Here is a 6,000-nt window from a genome sequence, read left to right as displayed (position 1 = left end):
CGACGTCAGAGTCTTCTGTTCTTCTGTGAAGAAGAGTCCGTCAAATGTAGCCAAGCCTGGTGTCGTCCAACCAACTACCGTGTCAGTGAAGAGATGAAGTGGTGACTCCTCTGCTTTTCTCAGGCAGGTGAAAGTTTTCATGGAAACCAATATCTGGAATAAAAACTCTTCTTTGTTTGTGTTATTACGCGTGTGTCATACGTACATACAACATGATGAATTTCCCATTTTGAATTTAAATTCCTTGTATTGATTTACGTGTCTTCTGATTCTCAAACGCAGGATTATGAACTACGGAGCCTGTAGCTTCACCATGGAGAACAGAGGAAACAAAGGTATTGAGAGCACAGTGTTGTTTTTGGGGGGGGGGGGCGGGGGGGGGGGGGGGGGGTAAAGCAACCATACCAACTTTTGGCTCATGTTTATAAAAAAAAAGGATATAAGACACTCTATGTTGCACATTATTATAGCCTCTGTATATAATGTAGGTGTAAACATAGTGATGGATGATAGCAGCCAAAATGCTCTGTGTTCTAAGGGTTAATCATTAAAAAGAAAAACTCAAACCGATGAGTCGAGTTGAAGATGAATTGCAAACATCCGTTCCTTCCTTTGCCCCCGCTTGTGTTCATACATATGAATTATGGATTATCTTAAGGCACAAAGGTCGATATGAAATAGAGGAAAGAGATATGACCCTTGTCGGGTGTGGAGCGGTGGACAAAAACTGTACTTTTACAGAGTAAACGGCAACGTGAATAGATATTTAATTATTTAACATGAAAATGTGGACACGGTAAAACCCAAAGAAGATGTTAATCCAGTGATATGACGACGGGCTCATTTGGAATAAGTCACTTTCTGAGATAAAACCATGAGCAACTTTGCAGATCAGATTAATGTATAAAATATTTATACATTAATCCCGGAGACTCTACTTTAAAAAAAGCCACGAGTGGAAGGAATGAACAAATCGGGCTTTCAACGGATAATCTTTTATTTGTCCCACGACAAGTAAGAAGCAGTTAATGGTCTGAGGTTGTAGATACCGCTGAGGAGTCTGCGGGGAGAAATTAAAAAGCCTGTGAAAGAGAATAGAGGGATGTTGGTGTGGGGGGGTGACAAATCTTCCCGTGTGTGGCAGGCGTTTTCTGTTCATAAACAACAAACAACCAATTAACCTCTGACACTCGGCCAGAATTGGAGTGTCAATCTCTGTCGATTCCTGGAAATATTGCCGTTTAATTCCTCTTCAAATGGCTGCGTTTATGGATTGAGTATGTAAATCATGTTGGACGATCTTGTATTTATTGCCAAAGAACAAAAGGTTGTGGGGTTTTGTTTTTTTCTTGGTTTTGTCCTCTTAAAATGCAAATCAGTTGAAATGTCCTCCCGTTCTGTCGATACTCGTCTGTGAAGAAGAAGGAGAGGCAGCAGGAAAATTCTCGACACGCACTTTGTTTCTCCCGCTGCTGATGAAGCTGTGTTTTCACTGGAGTTATTATCTCTGTGTTTAATATCGTCGTTATAGTCGGATATTAAAAGTGATGTGATGATACATTCACACTTGCATACATAGTCGATGCAAATTACAGACGAGACGAGAGTTTACTTGTATTCATGACATGGTCCATTGATCTGTAAATTGGCCGCGTTTGTGTCCTGTCCTTAGCATAGCATTGCATTAAGTTTAAAAGAAAAATGTTGTTTAGTTTAATCAAGTTTTACTTTGATCTGGGTTTAAGACACTGGGTAATAGTCCTGTCTTTAAGTCACATGGATGGTATTACTATTCGTTTGTCGACTTTACGCAGACGACCCATTCAGATCGGCTGGACACAGCAATGTTTCTCCAGGATCAGTTGGACAGATATGGCATGTATGTGCAGGCAGGAGTCACCATAGGTCCATGGGAGTCACTTGCAAAATAACTCAGAAACACAAAAAAATGACTACGGAAAACAGAAAAAAAGTATTTCAAAAAAGAAAAAAATTACTCCAAAAATCAGAAAAACTAATCAGAAAAAATAAACAAATTATTTAAAAGAACAAAAAAAGGAAAAAAAAATACTCCAAAAGACAGGAAAAAAAACGGGGGAAAAAATTCAAAAAAACAAACCAAAAAATAAATTACTCATAAATTACAAATTTTTTTCTTGTTTTGTTTTTCAAATGAATACAATGCACTAACGTATGAGCTGGCCCTTCTGACAATCATGGGCTCGTGCTGATTTTAGGCTGGTTTGAACAGATTATCTGGCCAAATAATCCTGTAGCGTAAGGGGAAGTCATTGACTTTCTGTCAGATCCCAATTCCCTGGAATCTCCTTTATGATCATCCAGTCTGTGCTCTCTCAGGATTGAAAACATAATTCAAATTTGTGAGCGTTTGTTGTGTCTGTGGTCTCCCACGTTTTTAAGATCAAGTCAGATTTGAAAAGTCACGTCAGACAACAGTGTTTTTCTGTTACTTTGGTTAAACTTGGCTAACCCTTTAACAACCGCACCACGAAAAAAGCAATGAAAAAAAAAGTTTTTGTTTTCCATTTTTTGTTCCCTTGCATGAGTAATAACCACAATCAATGACTGGTTTTAAAATATATCGACCTCTGCCAAATGGTCGATATTTCACCTCATGGTTAAAGTTTGAAATTTCATACAAATGCCACAATGCCATCATTTGTTTGACTGCCCCCTACTGACCAGATGAGACACTCCAGGCCCTTTGAGTCGGACACCCTTGCTTTAAATCAATCAACTGAAAGCGTTAAAGGGCCGGTGTCACCTGACCTAAACCTACACCCATCACTCTTCGTCTTCATCATCATCTTTTTTTTTTCTGTCTTTAGAGGAAACATAAACCTGCACAGACAAACGCGGACCTCGCACGTGAAGGGGAAAGACGTTAAAGTCCAGGAGCTCGTGAATCACCGCCCGCCGACGCGTCTCCATATACAAACGTACTGGAGCGCGGCAAACGCTCCCACATGCAGGTATAAAAGTGCATTATAAGTACCTGACAAACACAGTAGTGTGTGTGTGTGCACACATATTGAATGTCAAGTGCGAGTGTCCCTGCGGCCCGATTTGTGCTCTCTGCCCCCTCCTCCTCCTCCGTCCAGGCAATCCCTTTTATTGAGCTGATTCAATCCAGCGGGTTAACTCAGGTCCACTGGTGAGGTGCCCTCAGGAAAAGAGCGAGAGACTCTTCTGGCAAACAGGTACAGAGAGAGAGAGAGAGAGGGAGGGTGTGAGATCAATGTACAGTGAACAACAGTGGCAAAAAGCTCATTAATCAGCCTTTGATTCCCATCGTCGATCAGAGAAACGGGTGAATCAGTCCCCGAGATTACAAGTCCTGAATCAAATTAATTAACCTGAACTAAAACCAGTGGCATATGCGGTTGAATCGAGCCGACAGAAAAAACATGCGTGAGCTTAGCAAAGCAGCATCTCACCCCTACAACTGCACATTTAAAGGTATAGTGTGTAGGATTCAGCTTCTACTGTGTTATTACACAGTTGTAGCACTACTCGTACACTAGCTTTTCCATCATTGATCGTACCTGCTACCTGAGGCCATACCAAAATGTGACTTTGACAGACTCTTGGCCACTGATCCACCGGTCACATGATGCACATACAGAAGAGACACCGGCATAAAAAATAAGGGATTATTGGAAAGAAACGGTGAAGATAAAGAGGTCAGATGATGATCATTCATTTATCCTGGTATCTCGCCTTCCGCTCAGATCAATTGACCTTTGACCCCTAACTTCCGAAGCTGGAGGTGTGGTTTGGTTTATTGGATGTGGATAAATGTCGGGGGAAAACTTGGAGACGAAGAGTTTGGAGACGACTTCTGTGCAAACATTTGCAGAAAGGCACGAGCAGGTGACTGTGGAGCGTCGGCAGGAGTGAGATGATGAGGAACAGCAGGTGAAACACTTGTGGAACTCCGCCTGTGGTGACGCTGGAGAGTTTGGACATAAAAAGTCGCTGAGGCGTGAGTCTGATCATTTCTGACACTGAAATCTGCTTCACACAGCGGCCGACCTGTGAAATGTGGAAAAGGGGGTTAGAACTTTTCCCAGTGGGGTAGTGTGGTCTACTGGAGTGAGTAAATTGTCACCTGTCACCCACCTCCCCACTCTACGCCCGCGCTGTCTCGCATTTCATTTTCCAGGGCTGTTTGGACCCAGAAATTCAGAGTTTTCCAATCAGATAAGTAGCGGCGCAATACACACTCATTATAAAATCAGAAAAGTGATTATTCAAAAACTGTAATTGATATCAAAACTTTGATATTTTTTTAGTTTTTGTTGCTATGGTTACTGGAAATGCTTAGAAAAGTCATAGCACACCATTCAAACTGCACATTTTGATATAGGATGTGTGGAAGAGTTAAAATAATAATGAGAATAAGAAGAAGCCCGTAGAATTTGAATAGATTGCTTTGCTTTGCATCGTTACGACAATGCTTAAAAGAACATTACACAGCAACACAACACAAATGTGCTCGCAGAGTGGGATTCTTTGTGTGTAGATGAATTTATGCCTCCTGAGTTTGACAGCCCGAGACATTTGCTCTGGTGTTTGCTGCAGATGAGCAGTAGAGTGAGGGGGGTGCGCTGTATGATTTGTGTAAATTGGAGTGACAGAATGTCTCATCGCACTAATCAGCCTTTTTTTTTTGTTGTTATCAGCTGCACAATGTCCGTCTGCGTGATATTCACAGATAGAAACTGCCGGAGTTGCCAGGGGCTGAAAAAGCTTCGCTGAATACAGATAAAGAGAAGCAATTTTCAGATTGTCTGCGCGGAGAGGGGCCGCCGTGCTGAGATGACATCCCGGGCAGAACACTGGGACGGATAAACACTTAGCAACTGCATCATTTACTGCATTTGCACAGGCAGTAAATATGTAGGGGGACTGCGTCTGCACTGCACTGCACTGCACTGCACTGCACTGCACTGCACTGCAGCCTCCTGCTGTGATAGAATCTCAGAGTACACAATGCGACCCAAACATCACATCGCCACACATGGCGTCTCGCAGATGAGGCAAGTGGACTGGATAAAAGTGCAGTTTTGACTTGGTTGAGTGGTTAGCAGTCTCTGTGTGTGTGTGTGTGTGTGTGTGTGTGTGTGTTCTCCCTCCTCCACAGGGAACAATTAGAACGCCCGATCTCCAAAGAGCAAATTTCTCAAATGCAAAAACAACCCCCGCCAAGTGCAATCGTGTCACCTGAGACGAGAAGTGATTATTTGTCCTTAATGATGCAACAGCGGCGCCGTGGGACGACGTCTGAAGAATTTGAATGTCCAGTGTAGTCACACCGACGGTGGGAGAGGGTTCATTGGCAGGAATTGAATGTTGTGACCTGTTTGTGTACGCATATGTACATGTACATGTACATGTAATCAGTTTTAAAACTCGTCATGTGTAACTTTTAAATCCTGTCAAGTGCAGAACGCCAAGTCTGACTCCAGTCCGACTAAGCATATACACACAGGAGTAATCGGACTATGAGTCACATTATCCAGGCATGTTAGTCTGACTAAGACTTTATTGTTTACATGACACTAAGAAAACCTAATTATTGCCTTAGTCTGACTAAAATTGGACTTTTAACATGCATGTAAACGCACTGTGAGAAAGAAGAGGAATAACAACTGCACTGTGCATCTTTTCAGGCTGCTTTTATTTACTTTCCATTGAAAGTAGATGGCAACACTGTTCAGACCTGCAGTGAGTGGATGTGAACGGGTCTTGAACGGATACTGTGCCGTCTTCTTCTTCTTCTTCTTCTTCTTCTTCTTCTTCTTCTTCTTCTTCTTCTTCTTCTTCTTCTTCTTCTGCATCGTCCCCATCTGAATCCAATTGGCCCCCATCCCTCACACCACCAGCATATGGGGGCCAATCTGGAGCGGGAGGTGCAGCACAGAAGATGAGAAAAATAGATAGAGGAGGAGGAGGAGGAGTGCATGGCTCATCTTG

The sequence above is a fragment of the Solea solea genome, chromosome 5, assembly GCF_958295425.1.
Source record: "Solea solea chromosome 5, fSolSol10.1, whole genome shotgun sequence".
Taxonomy (NCBI): domain Eukaryota; kingdom Metazoa; phylum Chordata; class Actinopteri; order Pleuronectiformes; family Soleidae; genus Solea; species Solea solea.
This window is presented reverse-complemented; position numbering follows the sequence as displayed.